The 21,773-nt window shown below is 44.6% G+C and overlaps 7 non-coding genes and 1 pseudogene across 7 annotated transcripts; all 8 read right to left on the minus strand.

Moving 5' to 3' along the window:
- Nucleotides 1-699: 699 nt before the first annotated feature.
- On the minus strand, nt 700-890 carry LOC130330848 (U2 spliceosomal RNA). Its single transcript, XR_008873889.1, has one exon. It is a non-coding gene; the product is annotated as a U2 spliceosomal RNA (small nuclear RNA).
- Nucleotides 891-2,979: 2,089 nt separating this feature from the next.
- Nucleotides 2,980-3,170, minus strand: LOC130330849 (U2 spliceosomal RNA). The gene has a single exon (XR_008873890.1). It is a non-coding gene; the product is annotated as a U2 spliceosomal RNA (small nuclear RNA).
- Nucleotides 3,171-5,286: 2,116 nt separating this feature from the next.
- Nucleotides 5,287-5,477, minus strand: LOC130330850 (U2 spliceosomal RNA). Its single transcript, XR_008873891.1, has one exon. It is a non-coding gene; the product is annotated as a U2 spliceosomal RNA (small nuclear RNA).
- A 2,091-nt stretch (nt 5,478-7,568) lies between these two features.
- LOC130330851 (U2 spliceosomal RNA) lies at nt 7,569-7,759 on the minus strand. Its single transcript, XR_008873892.1, has one exon. It is a non-coding gene; the product is annotated as a U2 spliceosomal RNA (small nuclear RNA).
- Nucleotides 7,760-9,830: 2,071 nt separating this feature from the next.
- On the minus strand, nt 9,831-10,013 carry LOC130330809 (U2 spliceosomal RNA). Its single transcript, XR_008873864.1, has one exon. It is a non-coding gene; the product is annotated as a U2 spliceosomal RNA (small nuclear RNA).
- A 6,911-nt stretch (nt 10,014-16,924) lies between these two features.
- Nucleotides 16,925-17,115, minus strand: LOC130330852 (U2 spliceosomal RNA). Its single transcript, XR_008873893.1, has one exon. It is a non-coding gene; the product is annotated as a U2 spliceosomal RNA (small nuclear RNA).
- Nucleotides 17,116-19,210: 2,095 nt separating this feature from the next.
- On the minus strand, nt 19,211-19,401 carry LOC130330853 (U2 spliceosomal RNA). The gene has a single exon (XR_008873894.1). It is a non-coding gene; the product is annotated as a U2 spliceosomal RNA (small nuclear RNA).
- Nucleotides 19,402-21,445: 2,044 nt separating this feature from the next.
- Nucleotides 21,446-21,658, minus strand: LOC130330811 (U2 spliceosomal RNA; annotated as a pseudogene).
- Nucleotides 21,659-21,773: the final 115 nt, after the last annotated feature.

The raw sequence follows: 21,773 nt of genomic DNA on the forward strand, positions 1-21,773 counted from the left end.
AGGGCCTCGCACCTTCTGATGCATCAGGTAGGTGCACAATAGCATAGCCTAACCCTCTGTACTTTGGTCTATATTGATGCGGGACATAGACAGCTAGCTGATGACCAATCCATTAGTGCAATGGATGGCTGGAAGCATTTGTCTTTGCCTTTGCAATACCACAGAAGCAATGCATGGTCAATGTACAGCAATGACACACCTGTGTGAACAGCCAGGAGACCCCCCCCCCCCCCCCCATGTTATGTTACATAGTTACATAGTTAGTACGGTCGAAAAAAGACATATGTCCATCAAGTTCAACCAGGGAATTAAGGGGTAGGGGTGTGGCGCGATATTGGGGAAGGGATGAGATTTTATATTTCTTCATAAGCATTAATCTTATTTTGTCAATTAGGAACATTCAGCACCCACCCGCTATCAAGGCAGCTGCCTATCATGTCATGCCCTACCTGCACAGGTGTGCTGGCTACTCAAATGATCCAATTAAGGAGGCCATTTAGTCAGCAGCAGCAGAAGTCCTGTGCCTGGACGCTCCAACAGCGGCCAGACACAAGCAGAAGCAGAAGCAGCAGAAGCAGCAGCAGCACCACCTTTTGTTTTTTGGCTGCAGCAGCAGCAAGGCCCACAGGGCTGGCTAGCTGGCTAGCCAGCAAGCAGGTAGCAATGAAAGTAGGAATCTTTCTTTTTAACCCTGTAAGGGGGTGGTGCACTGTACCCGAAGATACTGCCATATCGGGTCAATGCATAGGGCGACGGAAGCAAGCTTCGAAATCGGCCCCCGTTCTCAAAAATCCATTTAATATATGGTCCCCAGATAGGGGACGTATCAGATATTAAACTGATAAGAACAGATACTACACTTGATCTTAGCCAAAAGGCCGAGAAGCGATAACCGTGAAAGGGGCGGGCCCAACAAGGTGCCCTTCATGGGCACTATCACTGCTTGCTGTCAGGGAGGCTGCCAGACAATTTTCCATGCACACTCTGGGCTGGGGGGCAGTCAACCACCAGTACACACAGCAGAACCTAAACCCATACCATTATTGCTAAGCAGCAAGACAGGGGCCCATTGCACTCCCACGGGGCCTTTTTAAATGCAATCCATAACCCGGATTTGCCAGGAACCCTTCTTACTCCTCCTACTTGCATGTGACACTGGGCTTAGGATCTGCATAGGAAACACACACACAAGCACACACCTACCTTTGTTGCCTGCAGATGCCTCCTTGGCTGTCCCCAAACGGTATCAAACCAACACCCACGGGAAGCTGTAAGCATAGAGGACATGCCTGCACCCCATTGGACTTACCTGTGTGGGTTAAACCCGGGTTATTTGACAACCTATGGCGGTGATGGTTCTGCTCAGGCAGAGCAGTGCTGATGCTCCTCATAAAGCTGTCGCTGCTGTGAAGGTTCTAGGTGACATCACAAATCCCTATGGTTACATACACAACAAAGCTGGGTTGTTGTTGTTTACACTCTGCAAGGCCTGTGGAAGTGAGTGACATCATAGCACTGTAGTTCTGAGGGTTCTAGATGGATGCAACAATCTCCTGTTGCTTCTATGAAGGCCATAATAGACGACATCACCAAACAGCTCCATAGTCACATACACAGCAAAGGAGAGATGTTGTTTACACCTAGTGATGTCAGTGGTATTGAGTGACATCACAGCACAGTGCTAAGGCTCCTGGGCCTGGACACAGCAGCGGCTGCAATATCTCAACGGAGAATACGTTTATATATATGTGTGTGTGTGCGCGTATATATATATATATATATATATATATATATATATATATTTCTCCGCCGAAATCACTTTTAAACCCATTTCCACCTTTTTTTCCCTTCTCTTCCTCTTACTTTTTTTTCACGTTTTTTTACGTTTTTCTCCTTTTCGCCTCTTTTCTGGGCGTATTATTCTTCTTTTTCTTCTTTTTTTTTCGTCTAATGCATACCCCATCAGTGCAGCAATGCTTATTCAATACCGCCAGCAGATGGAGACACTGGGGGATAATTTTCTAAGGATTTATACTGATTTTTCCTGTCTGAATTTGTCGCACAGAAAGTTGCAGGCCAAATATGTGTGACATTTCTGCGACTTTAGCTTCTAGAGCATTTTTACAACATTATACATAGGTGCTGAATACATAAAAAGCGACTGTTCAGCGACAGACAAGTCGCATCGGCTGAAAGTAGGCCAGAATGTCAGTCCATGTTGGAGCAGGTTTAGATACAGTCTAAAGTATAGATCTCAAAGTCTGTGCACAGAATTTAGCAAGGGCCTCGCACCTTCTGATGCATCAGGTAGGTGCACAATAGCATAGCCTAACCCTCTGTACTTTGGTCTATATTGATGCGGGACATAGACAGCTAGCTGATGACCAATCCATTAGTGCAATGGATGGCTGGAAGCATTTGTCTTTGCCTTTGCAATACCACAGAAGCAATGCATGGTCAATGTACAGCAATGACACACCTGTGTGAACAGCCAGGAGACCCCCCCCCCCCCCCCCATGTTATGTTACATAGTTACATAGTTAGTACGGTCGAAAAAAGACATATGTCCATCAAGTTCAACCAGGGAATTAAGGGGTAGGGGTGTGGCGCGATATTGGGGAAGGGATGAGATTTTATATTTCTTCATAAGCATTAATCTTATTTTGTCAATTAGGAACATTCAGCACCCACCCGCTATCAAGGCAGCTGCCTATCATGTCATGCCCTACCTGCACAGGTGTGCTGGCTACTCAAATGATCCAATTAAGGAGGCCATTTAGTCAGCAGCAGCAGAAGTCCTGTGCCTGGACGCTCCAACAGCGGCCAGACACAAGCAGAAGCAGAAGCAGCAGAAGCAGCAGCAGCACCACCTTTTGTTTTTTGGCTGCAGCAGCAGCAAGGCCCACAGGGCTGGCTAGCTGGCTAGCCAGCAAGCAGGTAGCAATGAAAGTAGGAATCTTTCTTTTTAACCCTGTAAGGGGGTGGTGCACTGTACCCGAAGATACTGCCATATCGGGTCAATGCATAGGGCGACGGAAGCAAGCTTCGAAATCGGCCCCCGTTCTCAAAAATCCATTTAATATATGGTCCCCAGATAGGGGACGTATCAGATATTAAACTGATAAGAACAGATACTACACTTGATCTTAGCCAAAAGGCCGAGAAGCGATAACCGTGAAAGGGGCGGGCCCAACAAGGTGCCCTTCATGGGCACTATCACTGCTTGCTGTCAGGGAGGCTGCCAGACAATTTTCCATGCACACTCTGGGCTGGGGGGCAGTCAACCACCAGTACACACAGCAGAACCTAAACCCATACCATTATTGCTAAGCAGCAAGACAGGGGCCCATTGCACTCCCACGGGGCCTTTTTAAATGCAATCCATAACCCGGATTTGCCAGGAACCCTTCTTACTCCTCCTACTTGCATGTGACACTGGGCTTAGGATCTGCATAGGAAACACACACACAAGCACACACCTACCTTTGTTGCCTGCAGATGCCTCCTTGGCTGTCCCCAAACGGTATCAAACCAACACCCACGGGAAGCTGTAAGCATAGAGGACATGCCTGCACCCCATTGGACTTACCTGTGTGGGTTAAACCCGGGTTGTTTGACAACCTATGGCGGTGATGGTTCTGCTCAGGCAGAGCAGTGCTGATGCTCCTCATAAAGCTGTCGCTGCTGTGAAGGTTCTAGGTGACATCACAAATCCCTATGGTTACATACACAACAAAGCTGGGTTGTTGTTGTTTACACTCTGCAAGGCCTGTGGAAGTGAGTGACATCATAGCACTGTAGTTCTGAGGGTTCTAGATGGATGCAACAATCTCCTGTTGCTTCTATGAAGGCCATAATAGACGACATCACCAAACAGCTCCATAGTCACATACACAGCAAAGGAGAGATGTTGTTTACACCTAGTGATGTCAGTGGTATTGAGTGACATCACAGCACAGTGCTAAGGCTCCTGGGCCTGGACACAGCAGCGGCTGCAATATCTCAACGGAGAATACGTTTATATATATGTGTGTGTGTGCGCGTATGTATGTATATATATATATATATATATATATATATATATATATATATATATATATATATATATTTCTCCGCCGAAATCACTTTTAAACCCATTTCCACCTTTTTTTCCCTTCTCTTCCTCTTACTTTTTTTTCACGTTTTTTTACGTTTTTCTCCTTTTCGCCTCTTTTCTGGGCGTATTATTCTTCTTTTTCTTCTTTTTTTTCGTCTAATGCATACCCCATCAGTGCAGCAATGCTTATTCAATACCGCCAGCAGATGGAGACACTGGGGGATAATTTTCTAAGGATTTATACTGATTTTTCCTGTCTGAATTTGTCGCACAGAAAGTTGCAGGCCAAATATGTGTGACATTTCTGCGACTTTAGCTTCTAGAGCATTTTTACAACATTATACATAGGTGCTGAATACATAAAAAGCGACTGTTCAGCGACAGACAAGTCGCATCGGCTGAAAGTAGGCCAGAATGTCAGTCCATGTTGGAGCAGGTTTAGATACAGTCTAAAGTATAGATCTCAAAGTCTGTGCACAGAATTTAGCAAGGGCCTCGCACCTTCTGATGCATCAGGTAGGTGCACAATAGCATAGCCTAACCCTCTGTACTTTGGTCTATATTGATGCGGGACATAGACAGCCAGCTGATGACCAATCCATTAGTGCAATGGATGGCTGGAAGCATTTGTCTTTGCCTTTGCAATACCACAGAAGCAATGCATGGTCAATGTACAGCAATGACACACCTGTGTGAACAGCCAGGAGACCCCCCCCCCCCCCCCATGTTATGTTACATAGTTACATAGTTAGTACGGTCGAAAAAAGACATATGTCCATCAAGTTCAACCAGGGAATTAAGGGGTAGGGGTGTGGCGCGATATTGGGGAAGGGATGAGATTTTATATTTCTTCATAAGCATTAATCTTATTTTGTCAATTAGGAACATTCAGCACCCACCCGCTATCAAGGCAGCTGCCTATCATGTCATGCCCTACCTGCACAGGTGTGCTGGCTACTCAAATGATCCAATTAAGGAGGCCATTTAGTCAGCAGCAGCAGAAGTCCTGTGCCTGGACGCTCCAACAGCGGCCAGACACAAGCAGAAGCAGAAGCAGCAGAAGCAGCAGCAGCACCACCTTTTGTTTTTTGGCTGCAGCAGCAGCAGCAAGGCCCACAGGGCTGGCTAGCTGGCTAGCCAGCAAGCAGGTAGCAATGAAAGTAGGAATCTTTCTTTTTAACCCTGTAAGGGGGTGGTGCACTGTACCCGAAGATACTGCCATATCGGGTCAATGCATAGGGCGACGGAAGCAAGCTTCGAAATCGGCCCCCGTTCTCAAAAATCCATTTAATATATGGTCCCCAGATAGGGGACGTATCAGATATTAAACTGATAAGAACAGATACTACACTTGATCTTAGCCAAAAGGCCGAGAAGCGATAACCGTGAAAGGGGCGGGCCCAACAAGGTGCCCTTCATGGGCACTATCACTGCTTGCTGTCAGGGAGGCTGCCAGACAATTTTCCATGCACACTCTGGGCTGGGGGGCAGTCAACCACCAGTACACACAGCAGAACCTAAACCCATACCATTATTGCTAAGCAGCAAGACAGGGGCCCATTGCACTCCCACGGGCCCTTTTTAAATGCAATCCATAACCCGGATTTGCCAGGAACCCTTCTTACTCCTCCTACTTGCATGTGACACTGGGCTTAGGATCTGCATAGGAAACACACACACAAGCACACACCTACCTTTGTTGCCTGCAGATGCCTCCTTGGCTGTCCCCAAACGGTATCAAACCAACACCCACGGGAAGCTGTAAGCATAGAGGACATGCCTGCACCCCATTGGACTTACCTGTGTGGGTTAAACCCGGGTTATTTGACAACCTATGGCGGTGATGGTTCTGCTCAGGCAGAGCAGTGCTGATGCTCCTCATAAAGCTGTCGCTGCTGTGAAGGTTCTAGGTGACATCACAAATCCCTATGGTTACATACACAACAAAGCTGGGTTGTTGTTGTTTACACTCTGCAAGGCCTGTGGAAGTGAGTGACATCATAGCACTGTAGTTCTGAGGGTTCTAGATGGATGCAACAATCTCCTGTTGCTTCTATGAAGGCCATAATAGACGACATCACCAAACAGCTCCATAGTCACATACACAGCAAAGGAGAGATGTTGTTTACACCTAGTGATGTCAGTGGTATTGAGTGACATCACAGCACAGTGCTAAGGCTCCTGGGCCTGGACACAGCAGCGGCTGCAATATCTCAACGGAGAATACGTTTATATATATGTGTGTGTGTGCGCGTATATATATATATATATATATATATATATATATATATATATATATATTTCTCCGCCGAAATCACTTTTAAACCCATTTCCACCTTTTTTTCCCTTCTCTTCCTCTTACTTTTTTTTCACGTTTTTTTACGTTTTTCTCCTTTTCGCCTCTTTTCTGGGCGTATTATTCTTCTTTTTCTTCTTTTTTTTCGTCTAATGCATACCCCATCAGTGCAGCAATGCTTATTCAATACCACCAGCAGATGGAGACACTGGGGGATAATTTTCTAAGGATTTATACTGATTTTTCCTGTCTGAATTTGTCGCACAGAAAGTTGCAGGCCAAATATGTGTGACATTTCTGCGACTTTAGCTTCTAGAGCATTTTTACAACATTATACATAGGTGCTGAATACATAAAAAGCGACTGTTCAGCGACAGACAAGTCGCATCGGCTGAAAGTAGGCCAGAATGTCAGTCCATGTTGGAGCAGGTTTAGATACAGTCTAAAGTATAGATCTCAAAGTCTGTGCACAGAATTTAGCAAGGGCCTCGCACCTTCTGATGCATCAGGTAGGTGCACAATAGCATAGCCTAACCCTCTGTACTTTGGTCTATATTGATGCGGGACATAGACAGCCAGCTGATGACCAATCCATTAGTGCAATGAATGGCTGGAAGCATTTGTCTTTGCCTTTGCAATACCACAGAAGCAATGCATGGTCAATGTACAGCAATGACACACCTGTGTGAACAGCCAGGAGACCCCCCCCCCCCATGTTATGTTACATAGTTACATAGTTAGTACGGTCGAAAAAAGACATATGTCCATCAAGTTCAACCAGGGAATTAAGGGGTAGGGGTGTGGCGCGATATTGGGGAAGGGATGAGATTTTATATTTCTTCATAAGCATTAATCTTATTTTGTCAATTAGGAACATTCAGCACCCACCCGCTATCAAGGCAGCTGCCTATCATGTCATGCCCTACCTGCACAGGTGTGCTGGCTACTCAAATGATCCAATTAAGGAGGCCATTTAGTCAGCAGCAGCAGAAGTCCTGTGCCTGGACGCTCCAACAGCGGCCAGACACAAGCAGAAGCAGAAGCAGCAGAAGCAGCAGCAGCACCACCTTTTGTTTTTTGGCTGCAGCAGCAGCAAGGCCCACAGGGCTGGCTAGCTGGCTAGCCAGCAAGCAGGTAGCAATGAAAGTAGGAATCTTTCTTTTTAACCCTGTAAGGGGGTGGTGCACTGTACCCGAAGATACTGCCATATCGGGTCAATGCATAGGGCGACGGAAGCAAGCTTCGAAATCGGCCCCCGTTCTCAAAAATCCATTTAATATATGGTCCCCAGATAGGGGACGTATCAGATATTAAACTGATAAGAACAGATACTACACTTGATCTTAGCCAAAAGGCCGAGAAGCGATAACCGTGAAAGGGGCGGGCCCAACAAGGTGCCCTTCATGGGCACTATCACTGCTTGCTGTCAGGGAGGCTGCCAGACAATTTTCCATGCACACTCTGGGCTGGGGGGCAGTCAACCACCAGTACACACAGCAGAACCTAAACCCATACCATTATTGCTAAGCAGCAAGACAGGGGCCCATTGCACTCCCACGGGGCCTTTTTAAATGCAATCCATAACCCGGATTTGCCAGGAACCCTTCTTACTCCTCCTACTTGCATGTGACACTGGGCTTAGGATCTGCATAGGAAACACACACACAAGCACACACCTACCTTTGTTGCCTGCAGATGCCTCCTTGGCTGTCCCCAAACGGTATCAAACCAACACCCACGGGAAGCTGTAAGCATAGAGGACATGCCTGCACCCCATTGGACTTACCTGTGTGGGTTAAACCCGGGTTATTTGACAACCTATGGCGGTGATGGTTCTGCTCAGGCAGAGCAGTGCTGATGCTCCTCATAAAGCTGTCGCTGCTGTGAAGGTTCTAGGTGACATCACAAATCCCTATGGTTACATACACAACAAAGCTGGGTTGTTGTTGTTTACACTCTGCAAGGCCTGTGGAAGTGAGTGACATCATAGCACTGTAGTTCTGAGGGTTCTAGATGGATGCAACAATCTCCTGTTGCTTCTATGAAGGCCATAATAGACGACATCACCAAACAGCTCCATAGTCACATACACAGCAAAGGAGAGATGTTGTTTACACCTAGTGATGTCAGTGGTATTGAGTGACATCACAGCACAGTGCTAAGGCTCCTGGGCCTGGACACAGCAGCGGCTGCAATATCTCAACGGAGAATACGTTTATATATATGTGTGTGTGTGCGCGTATATATATATATATATATATATTTCTCCGCCGAAATCACTTTTAAACCCATTTCCACCTTTTTTTCCCTTCTCTTCCTCTTACTTTTTTTTCACGTTTTTTTACGTTTTTCTCCTTTTCGCCTCTTTTCTGGGCGTATTATTCTTCTTTTTCTTCTTTTTTTTCGTCTAATGCATACCCCATCAGTGCAGCAATGCTTATTCAATACCGCCAGCAGATGGAGACACTGGGGGATAATTTTCTAAGGATTTATACTGATTTTTCCTGTCTGAATTTGTCGCACAGAAAGTTGCAGGCCAAATATGTGTGACATTTCTGCGACTTTAGCTTCTAGAGCATTTTTACAACATTATACATAGGTGCTGAATACATAAAAAGCGACTGTTCAGCGACAGACAAGTCGCATCGGCTGAAAGTAGGCCAGAATGTCAGTCCATGTTGGAGCAGGTTTAGATACAGTCTAAAGTATAGATCTCAAAGTCTGTGCACAGAATTTAGCAAGGGCCTCGCACCTTCTGATGCATCAGGTAGGTGCACAATAGCATAGCCTAACCCTCTGTACTTTGGTCTATATTGATGCGGGACATAGACAGCCAGCTGATGACCAATCCATTAGTGCAATGGATGGCTGGAAGCATTTGTCTTTGCCTTTGCAATACCACAGAAGCAATGCATGGTCAATGTACAGCAATGACACACCTGTGTGAACAGCCAGGAGACCCCCCCCCCCCCATGTTATGTTACATAGTTACATAGTTAGTACGGTCGAAAAAAGACATATGTCCATCAAGTTCAACCAGGGAATTAAGGGGTAGGGGTGTGGCGCGATATTGGGGAAGGGATGAGATTTTATATTTCTTCATAAGCATTAATCTTATTTTGTCAATTAGGAACATTCAGCACCCACCCGCTATCAAGGCAGCTGCCTATCATGTCATGCCCTACCTGCACAGGTGTGCTGGCTACTCAAATGATCCAATTAAGGAGGCCATTTAGTCAGCAGCAGCAGAAGTCCTGTGCCTGGACGCTCCAACAGCGGCCAGACACAAGCAGAAGCAGAAGCAGCAGAAGCAGCAGCAGCACCACCTTTTGTTTTTTGGCTGCTGCAGCAGCAGCAAGGCCCACAGGGCTGGCTAGCTGGCTAGCCAGCAAGCAGGTAGCAATGAAAGTAGGAATCTTTCTTTTTAACCCTGTAAGGGGGTGGTGCACTGTACCCGAAGATACTGCCATATCGGGTCAATGCATAGGGCGACGGAAGCAAGCTTCGAAATCGGCCCCCGTTCTCAAAAATCCATTTAATATATGGTCCCCAGATAGGGGACGTATCAGATATTAAACTGATAAGAACAGATTTTTTTTTTTTTTTTTTTTTTTAAACCTTCAGGTTTGGACATTAAAACATCAAAATCCAACTCCATACTTCGTCACTTAGACTTTCTGAAGTAAAGTCCAACTCATCATTAGGTCTTTCTTTTTATTTTCAATTTCAAACAAACATAAATACCATCACCAATTACAAACTTACAAGATATCTCCATTTCAAAAACTTCCATATCCCCTCAGCATCCTTATCCCCCAAATTCTTCCTATCACACAAATAAACAACATATAACCTATCTAGAATCAACTTAATACAACCCTCCACCGACACGTTTTTTCTTTTGAATACACATAAATTCCTAACATCCCAAAGTACTTCTTTAATAATGGCAAGCAACACAAAAAAAACCCTTTCCTTATCTCTCCCTACCATACTAAGTCCAAACATAACCACATCATACGACATATACCTTATACCAGTCAATTCTTTAAACAGCAAACTCATCCCTTTCCACACACCTTGCGCCATTTCACAATTCCAAAATACATGCATCACACTCTCAATCCCATCACACCCATCTCTTGGACACCTCTCATACCTTCCAATCCCTCTATTTCTTTGAAATTCTCTTACCGGTAACGCACCATGCAAACTCTGCCATACTATCTCACGTTGTCTATTTGTTACTCCAACAGTCATTATACTCTTCCACACTCTCCCCACATCTACAGCTCTCACCATATTAATTGAACATTCAACTTCGTCTTTTTTAATGTACCCAATCATACTCTTTTTACTCACAAACACTTCTGGACCCACACCAATCAACCTATAATTCTCCAAAAATTTCACCACATATACATACCAACTAGGACACACAAAAGCATAAGGCACTCTCAAATCTCTTTCCAACCAACCCAATTTACATAACACACTGCCACCCAAATATCTCACCATACATGCACAACTCTTTTCACCTCCCATCATTCTTTTCAAAGCAAAAACAATATTCACACCCAGATACACATCAACATTCGGAAAGTCCATTCCTCCATTTTTACCATCTTTCATTACAATCTCTCTCTTAACTCTTTCCATCTTTGTACCCCACAAAAACACAAATAACATTCTTTTCACCTTTCGCAAAACCATATAACTTGGCGGAAACACAACAGCAACATATAACAGTATTGGCAAAATCACACTCTTCACTATCATAACCTTACCAACCATTGACAACTCTCTCAACCTCCAAAAATTCAATTTCTTTTGCACTCTCTTCCCCACATCCTCCCAACTATTTCTACCATCCAACCGTTCATCCATCTTCACCCCCAACACCTGAATAGGCCCTTCCACCCCTTCCATACCAACATCCTCACTCTGAGTCACACCACCAAAACATTTATATTCACTCTTTCCCCAATTGACCTTAAAACCAGACGCACCACAAAACAGACTTACCAATAACTTGGATCTTCTTACAGCCGCAACAGATTCACTTACCACACATACATCATCCATATAAGCCAACACTTTAACCTCTTTACCACGACCCCCCGGAACTCTCACACCTCTCACACATTTATCCTTACGCAATAATTCTAATAATGGTTCCATAGCACAAATAAAAGCAATAGGTGACAAGGGACATCCCTGTCTCACCCCTGAACATACTTTAATCTCCTCCGTCATCCATCCATTAATCAGAATCTTACTATACACTTCCTTATACAACATTCTCACAATATTCACAAAATCACCTGGAAACCCCATTTTAACTAGCACCTTAAACAAAAACCCATGCGACAAACGGTCAAAAGCTTTTTCAAAATCAATTGACAACACACGAACCACCTGCTTTCTACACATACCATCCCACAATATATCTCTCAACAAACACAAATTCTCACTAATTCTTCTTCCTGGCACACCACACACTTGCTCCTCCCCAATCACTTGCTCTATCACGTCCCTCATTCTATTTGTAATCAGCTTTGCAAATATTTTATAATCCACATTCAACAAAGTTATCGGCCTCCAATTCCTTACATCATTCACATCCCCTTTCTTATAAATCAAAACCACTATCCCACTCTTCATACTTTCCACCAATCTTCCATTAGCCCACATATACTTAAAGATACTCTCCATATCATCCTTCAGTACATCCCACAATTTCACATAAAACTCAGCCGGCAACCCATCCTCTCCAGGAGTCTTATTTTTAGCCATACTATCAACCGTCCTTTTAATTTCTTCCATTCCAATCTCTCTCATTAAACTCTCATACTCATTACAATCTACCTTCTTATCAATCACTTCCAGCACTTCCTCAGCCAAACCCCTATCACACTGTTTGACTGCATATAAGTCCTCATAAAACTCTTTCACCACATTCAGTACAGCTTTGCCTCTCACCAAACCACCATCCTTATCATACACACTCACTAAATCATCCTTTCTCCCAATCACTTTCTTAAAAAAAAAAAATCTTGAACACTTTTCATCCTTCTCCAATTTGTCCACTTTTGCTCGGTACATTAACTCTTTTCCTCTTTCATTCAACCAATCCTTTATATCTCTTTTCACAGCATCAATCTTACCATCCACTCTCCATCCCTTCTTTTTCAACTTAATGAGAAACCCCAACCTTTTATTCAGCCATTCATACTTCTTTCTTTCCCTAGCTTTCCTTTTATAACCTTCCCTCTTGAAAAAAACCTTAGTTCTTTCTTTAACCCACTCCCACCAACACAATAAATCCAAAAATTCTTTTTTCTTCTCACACCATAACTTATACTTCTTAATATACCTATCATATACCTCCTTTTCATCCAACAGTTTCACATTAAGCTTCCAGTAACCCCTCCCACTTATGCAAATCTCATCCAACACCAAACCACAACTCACACGCTCATGATCAGAATAAATCACTCTCTCTTGCTTATACCACATACATCCTATCATTTTGGACACAAAACACATATCTAATCTTGACTCACTCCTTCCACTCTCAGCATGATATGTTGCTAACACAGGATTCACACCACACACTTCAACCACATCTCTTAACTTGAAATCACTCACCATACTCTTAAGCATATTTCCAGAAACATCCGCATCCCTCCCAATCTCACAGTTGAAATCACCTACTAACAACACTGGTTCCTTCCCAGACAAAAACCCCTTAATTATTTCAAACAAACCCACCCTCTCCTCCTTATTCACAGGTGCATAAACATTAATTAACTTAAACTTAAACCCATGTAACCCAACCTCCACCAACACACACCTTCCTTCCCTTAACACCATTTGACTACAAACTTTAAACTTATTATTCCTAAACAAAACCCCAACTCCATCATTTCTATTTACATTAGAGCAAGACCACACTGCTGGTCCATATCTCCACTCCTCCTTTTTTGGAGGAAAATCCAATCCACATTCCTGTAGACAAATTATGTCATTATTAGTTCCTGCCAATTCCTCCAGAATGGCCGCTCTTCTATTCTTATTTTTAAAGACTCTAACATTTGACAAACTAACCGAAAAAGACATATCAAATCAAATAACAACCCATAGGAAGAAAAAACCTAGAAGAGAGTTAATGAACTTTACGGCTCAGTGTCGAGGGAGAAGTTTCTTCTCCAATGCATTTATCCATTTCACCCTCAGATATTGCGGCAAAACGATTACTCGTCTCCACCACCGTCTGCTCCATCTTTTCACCACTGGCACCTCTCGCCGCCTTCCGTGGGGGACGAAAAAGATCTTCCTCTCTCTCTTTAGCACTTTCCTCTTCTGAATTCGACCATTCAACTTTTTGAGTACCAGACACCTGAGGACTAGGCACCTCTTCAATTCTCACCTCCTCCTCCATCTCCTCTTCAATCTCCTCCTGCACCTTCTCTTCCACCACCGTTGCTTTCTCAATAATGCTAGCAATCACACTCTTTTCTGCCATGTCTGCCTTTGCCTTTTCCCTTTTTTTAATTGCCAAATCTTTTCTGGCCTCTTTCTCCTTCTCCCTCTTAGCCACCTCCGGACAATTTCTATACACATGTCCAACAAGGCCACAAAGATCACAAGTTCTGGGCTGTGGACAAGCTCCCGCCTCATGCCCTGGCATTTTACAATTTCGGCACTTCTTATTACCTGGACAAGCCTCTTTGACATGTCCAAACAGCAAACAATCACGGCAAAACAATGGCTGGCCATAATAATAGACATAACCCCAATTTCCAGCGATTGAAAAATTGGCCGGTGGGTGTTTCACTCCACCAATGCTCCCAGGATCCAGCTTCAGTTTTACAAAGAACTTCCATGTGCCATTAAACACACCCAAACTACTAGTTTGCTTCACTCCCCCTTGGACACTTTCACAGTAGATACTTAGAAAGTTCTTAATCATATCCGGGTCTAAGAACGGATTGTACATATGTACAAACAGAGTCTTCACTCCCATCTCAAACAGAGGAAAAAACTTTACATTTTCCAAGACAGAGTTATTGGCATTTCTTTTCAAACATTCATAGAAGTTCTGGCAATCAGCTTCATAGATGAAGGACACATCATATATTCCTTGCTTCCTATTCTCTTGCACACAGAACAAACTATCCATGCCAAAACCGCCCAATTTCTCCACAAGTTCATGTCCAATGTACTCAATCCGATTCTTACCCCGGTCAGAAGTTTCCACCACAAAACGTACAGTCTTCTCAATCGCAGGGAGGTATTCCTTTCCAGCCATTGTTCTTCTCTTGTCTGTCGATTCCACAGTAAGATCACCACTCCGGATTCCTGCTCAGCAGAACACCCGCACCCCTGACCTAGACCAAGTTTACACTTGATCGGAGCCAAAAGGCCGAGAAGCGATAACCGTGAAAGGGGCGGGCCCAACAAGGTGCCCTTCATGGGCACTATCACTGCTTGCTGTCAGGGAGGCTGCCAGACAATTTTCCATGCACACTCTGGGCTGGGGGGCAGTCAACCACCAGTACACACAGCAGAACCTAAACCCATACCATTATTGCTAAGCAGCAAGACAGGGGCCCATTGCACTCCCACGGGGCCTTTTTAAATGCAATCCATAACCCGGATTTGCCAGGAACCCTTCTTACTCCTCCTACTTGCATGTGACACTGGGCTTAGGATCTGCATAGGAAACACACACACAAGCACACACCTACCTTTGTTGCCTGCAGATGCCTCCTTGGCTGTCCCCAAACGGTATCAAACCAACACCCACGGGAAGCTGTAAGCATAGAGGACATGCCTGCACCCCATTGGACTTACCTGTGTGGGTTAAACCCGGGTTATTTGACAACCTATGGCGGTGATGGTTCTGCTCAGGCAGAGCAGTGCTGATGCTCCTCATAAAGCTGTCGCTGCTGTGAAGGTTCTAGGTGACATCACAAATCCCTATGGTTACATACACAACAAAGCTGGGTTGTTGTTGTTTACACTCTGCAAGGCCTGTGGAAGTGAGTGACATCATAGCACTGTAGTTCTGAGGGTTCTAGATGGATGCAACAATCTCCTGTTGCTTCTATGAAGGCCATAATAGACGACATCACCAAACAGCTCCATAGTCACATACACAGCAAAGGAGAGATGTTGTTTACACCTAGTGATGTCAGTGGTATTGAGTGACATCACAGCACAGTGCTAAGGCTCCTGGGCCTGGACACAGCAGCGGCTGCAATATCTCAACGGAGAATACGTTTATATATATGTGTGTGTGTGCGCGTATATATATATATATATATATATATATATATATATATATATATTTCTCCGCCGAAATCACTTTTAAACCCATTTCCACCTTTTTTTCCCTTCTCTTCCTCTTACTTTTTTTTCACGTTTTTTTACGTTTTTCTCCTTTTCGCCTCTTTTCTGGGCGTATTATTCTTCTTTTTCTTCTTTTTTTTCGTCTAATGCATACCCCATCAGTGCAGCAATGCTTATTCAATACCGCCAGCAGATGGAGACACTGGGGGATAATTTTCTAAGGATTTATACTGATTTTTCCTGTCTGAATTTGTCGCACAGAAAGTTGCAGGCCAAATATGTGTGACATTTCTGCGACTTTAGCTTCTAGAGCATTTTTACAACATTATACATAGGTGCTGAATACATAAAAAGCGACTGTTCAGCGACAGACAAGTCGCATCGGCTGAAAGTAGGCCAGAATGTCAGTCCATGTTGGAGCAGGTTTAGATACAGTCTAAAGTATAGATCTCAAAGTCTGTGCACAGAATTTAGCAAGGGCCTCGCACCTTCTGATGCATCAGGTAGGTGCACAATAGCATAGCCTAACCCTCTGTACTTTGGTCTATATTGATGCGGGACATAGACAGCCAGCTGATGACCAATCCATTAGTGCAATGGATGGCTGGAAGCATTTGTCTTTGCCTTTGCAATACCACAGAAGCAATGCATGGTCAATGTACAGCAATGACACACCTGTGTGAACAGCCAGGAGACCCCCCCCCCCCCCCCCATGTTATGTTACATAGTTACATAGTTAGTACGGTCGAAAAAAGACATATGTCCATCAAGTTCAACCAGGGAATTAAGGGGTAGGGGTGTGGCGCGATATTGGGGAAGGGATGAGATTTTATATTTCTTCATAAGCATTAATCTTATTTTGTCAATTAGGAACATTCAGCACCCACCCGCTATCAAGGCAGCTGCCTATCATGTCATGCCCTACCTGCACAGGTGTGCTGGCTACTCAAATGATCCAATTAAGGAGGCCATTTAGTCAGCAGCAGCAGAAGTCCTGTGCCTGGACGCTCCAACAGCGGCCAGACACAAGCAGAAGCAGAAGCAGCAGAAGCAGCAGCAGCACCACCTTTTGTTCTTTGGCTGCAGCAGCAGCAAGGCCCACAGGGCTGGCTAGCTGGCTAGCCAGCAAGCAGGTAGCAATGAAAGTAGGAATCTTTCTTTTTAACCCTGTAAGGGGGTGGTGCACTGTACCCGAAGATACTGCCATATCGGGTCAATGCATAGGGCGACGGAAGCAAGCTTCGAAATCGGCCCCCGTTCTCAAAAATCCATTTAATATATGGTCCCCAGATAGGGGACGTATCAGATATTAAACTGATAAGAACAGATACTACACTTGATCTTAGCCAAAAGGCCGAGAAGCGATAACCGTGAAAGGGGCGGGCCCAACAAGGTGCCCTTCATGGGCACTATCACTGCTTGCTGTCAGGGAGGCTGCCAGACAATTTTCCATGCACACTCTGGGCTGGGGGGCAGTCAACCACCAGTACACACAGCAGAACCTAAACCCATACCATTATTGCTAAGCAGCAAGACAGGGGCCCATTGCACTCCCACGGGGCCTTTTTAAATGCAATCCATAACCCGGATTTGCCAGGAACCCTTCTTACTCCTCCTACTTGCATGTGACACTGGGCTTAGGATCTGCATAGGAAACACACACACAAGCACACACCTACCTTTGTTGCCTGCAGATGCCTCCTTGGCTGTCCCCAAACGGTATCAAACCAACACCCACGGGAAGCTGTAAGCATAGAGGACATGCCTGCACCCCATTGGACTTACCTGTGTGGGTTAAACCCGGGTTATTTGACAACCTATGGCGGTGATGGTTCTGCTCAGGCAGAGCAGTGCTGATGCTCCTCATAAAGCTGTCGCTGCTGTGAAGGTTCTAGGTGACATCACAAATCCCTATGGTTACATACACAACAAAGCTGGGTTGTTGTTGTTTACACTCTGCAAGGCCTGTGGAAGTGAGTGACATCATAGCACTGTAGTTCTGAGGGTTCTAGATGGATGCAACAATCTCCTGTTGCTTCTATGAAGGCCATAATAGACGACATCACCAAACAGCTCCATAGTCACATACACAGCAAAGGAGAGATGTTGTTTACACCTAGTGATGTCAGTGGTATTGAGTGACATCACAGCACAGTGCTAAGGCTCCTGGGCCTGGACACAGCAGCGGCTGCAATATCTCAACGGAGAATACGTTTATATATATGTGTGTGTGTGCGCGTATATATATATATATATATATATATATATATATATATATATATATATTTCTCCGCCGAAATCACTTTTAAACCCATTTCCACCTTTTTTTCCCTTCTCTTCCTCTTACTTTTTTTTCACGTTTTTTTACGTTTTTCTCCTTTTCGCCTCTTTTCTGGGCGTATTATTCTTCTTTTTCTTCTTTTTTTTCGTCTAATGCATACCCCATCAGTGCAGCAATGCTTATTCAATACCGCCAGCAGATGGAGACACTGGGGGATAATTTTCTAAGGATTTATACTGATTTTTCCTGTCTGAATTTGTCGCACAGAAAGTTGCAGGCCAAATATGTGTGACATTTCTGCGACTTTAGCTTCTAGAGCATTTTTACAACATTATACATAGGTGCTGAATACATAAAAAGCGACTGTTCAGCGACAGACAAGTCGCATCGGCTGAAAGTAGGCCAGAATGTCAGTCCATGTTGGAGCAGGTTTAGATACAGTCTAAAGTATAGATCTCAAAGTCTGTGCACAGAATTTAGCAAGGGCCTCGCACCTTCTGATGCATCAGGTAGGTGCACAATAGCATAGCCTAACCCTCTGTACTTTGGTCTATATTGATGCGGGACATAGACAGCCAGCTGATGACCAATCCATTAGTGCAATGGATGGCTGGAAGCATTTGTCTTTGCCTTTGCAATACCACAGAAGCAATGCATGGTCAATGTACAGCAATGACACACCTGTGTGAACAGCCAGGAGACCCCCCCCCCCCCCCCATGTTATGTTACATAGTTACATAGTTAGTACGGTCGAAAAAAGACATATGTCCATCAAGTTCAACCAGGGAATTAAGGGGTAGGGGTGTGGCGCGATATTGGGGAAGGGATGAGATTTTATATTTCTTCATAAGCATTAATCTTATTTTGTCAATTAGGAACATTCAGCACCCACCCGCTATCAAGGCAGCTGCCTATCATGTCATGCCCTACCTGCACAGGTGTGCTGGCTACTCAAATGATCCAATTAAGGAGGCCATTTAGTCAGCAGCAGCAGAAGTCCTGTGCCTGGACGCTCCAACAGCGGCCAGACACAAGCAGAAGCAGAAGCAGCAGAAGCAGCAGCAGCACCACCTTTTGTTTTTTGGCTGCAGCAGCAGCAAGGCCCACAGGGCTGGCTAGCTGGCTAGCCAGCAAGCAGGTAGCAATGAAAGTAGGAATCTTTCTTTTTAACCCTGTAAGGGGGTGGTGCACTGTACCCGAAGATACTGCCATATCGGGTCAATGCATAGGGCGACGGAAGCAAGCTTCGAAATCGGCCCCCGTTCTCAAAAATCCATTTAATATATGGTCCCCAGATAGGGGACGTATCAGATATTAAACTGATAAGAACAGATACTACACTTGATCTTAGCCAAAAGGCCGAGAAGCGATAACCGTGAAAGGGGCGGGCCCAACAAGGTGCCCTTCATGGGCACTATCACTGCTTGCTGTCAGGGAGGCTGCCAGACAATTTTCCATGCACACTCTGGGCTGGGGGGCAGTCAACCACCAGTACACACAGCAGAACCTAAACCCATACCATTATTGCTAAGCAGCAAGACAGGGGCCCATTGCACTCCCACGGGGCCTTTTTAAATGCAATCCATAACCCGGATTTGCCAGGAACCCTTCTTACTCCTCCTACTTGCATGTGACACTGGGCTTAGGATCTGCATAGGAAACACACACACAAGCACACACCTACCTTTGTTGCCTGCAGATGCCTCCTTGGCTGTCCCCAAACGGTATCAAACCAACACCCACGGGAAGCTGTAAGCATAGAGGACATGCCTGCACCCCATTGGACTTACCTGTGTGGGTTAAACCCGGGTTATTTGACAACCTATGGCGGTGATGGTTCTGCTCAGGCAGAGCAGTGCTGATGCTCCTCATAAAGCTGTCGCTGCTGTGAAGGTTCTAGGTGACATCACAAATCCCTATGGTTACATACACAACAAAGCTGGGTTGTTGTTGTTTACACTCTGCAAGGCCTGTGGAAGTGAGTGACATCATAGCACTGTAGTTCTGAGGGTTCTAGATGGATGCAACAATCTCCTGTTGCTTCTATGAAGGCCATAATAGACGACATCACCAAACAGCTCCATAGTCACATACACAGCAAAGGAGAGATGTTGTTTACACCTAGTGATGTCAGTGGTATTGAGTGACATCACAGCACAGTGCTAAGGCTCCTGGGCCTGGACACAGCAGCGGCTGCAATATCTCAACGGAGAATACGTTTATATATATGTGTGTGTGTGCGCGTATATATATATATATATATATATATATATATATTTCTCCGCCGAAATCACTTTTAAACCCATTTCCACCTTTTTTTCCCTTCTCTTCCTCTCACTTTTTTTTCACGTTTTTTTACGTTTTTCTCCTTTTCGCCTATTTTCTGGGCGTATTATTCTTCTTTTTCTTCTTTTTTTTCGTCTAATGCATACCCCATCAGTGCAGCAATGCTTATTCAATACCGCCAGCAGATGGAGACACTGGGGGATAATTTTCTAAGGATTTATACTGATTTTTCCTGTCTGAATTTGTCGCACAGAAAGTTGCAGGCCAAATATGTGTGACATTTCTGCGACTTTAGCTTCTAGAGCATTTTTACAACATTATACATAGGTGCTGAATACATAAAAAGCGACTGTTCAGCGACAGACAAGTCGCATCGGCTGAAAGTAGGCCAGAATGTCAGTCCATGTTGGAGCAGGTTTAGATACAGTCTAAAGTATAGATCTCAAAGTCTGTGCACAGAATTTAGCAAGGGCCTCGCACCTTCTGATGCATCAGGTAGGTGCACAATAGCATAGCCTAACCCTCTGTACTTTGGTCTATATTGATGCGGGACATAGACAGCCAGCTGATGACCAATCCATTAGTGCAATGGATGGCTGGAAGCATTTGTCTTTGCCTTTGCAATACCACAGAAGCAATGCATGGTCAATGTACAGCAATGACACACCTGTGTGAACAGCCAGGAGCCCCCCCCCATGTTATGTTACATAGTTACATAGTTAGTACGGTCGAAAAAAGACATATGTCCATCAAGTTCAACCAGGGAATTAAGGGGTAGGGGTGTGGCGCGATATTGGGGAAGGGATGAGATTTTATATTTCTTCATAAGCATTAATCTTATTTTGTCAATTAGGAACATTCAGCACCCACCCGCTATCAAGGCAGCTGCCTATCATGTCATGCCCTACCTGCACAGGTGTGCTGGCTACTCAAATGATCCAATTAAGGAGGCCATTTAGTCAGCAGCAGCAGAAGTCCTGTGCCTGGACGCTCCAACAGCGGCCAGACACAAGCAGAAGCAGAAGCAGCAGAAGCAGCAGCAGCAGCAAGGCCCACAGGGCTGGCTAGCTGGCTAGCCAGCAAGCAGGTAGCAATGAAAGTAGGAATCTTTCTTTTTAACCCTGTAAGGGGGTGGTGCACTGTACCCGAAGATACTGCCATATCGGGTCAATGCATAGGGCGACGGAAGCAAGCTTCGAAATCGGCCCCCGTTCTCAAAAATCCATTTAATATATGGTCCCCAGATAGGGGACGTATCAGATATTAAACTGATAAGAACAGATTTTTTTTTTTTTTTTTTTTTTTTTTTTTTTTTTTAACTTGGCTGCACCTTCACAGGTACACACCTATTTTATTTAAGTTTCAAGTTTTAACATAGTTACATAGTTACATAGCATTAAAACCAGGGGAACATAAAAAACTTACAATTTTACAATTTCACATATGCCAGTCGGTAA

This window comes from Hyla sarda, unplaced genomic scaffold (assembly GCF_029499605.1).
Source record: "Hyla sarda isolate aHylSar1 unplaced genomic scaffold, aHylSar1.hap1 scaffold_340, whole genome shotgun sequence".
NCBI lineage: Eukaryota > Metazoa > Chordata > Amphibia > Anura > Hylidae > Hyla > Hyla sarda.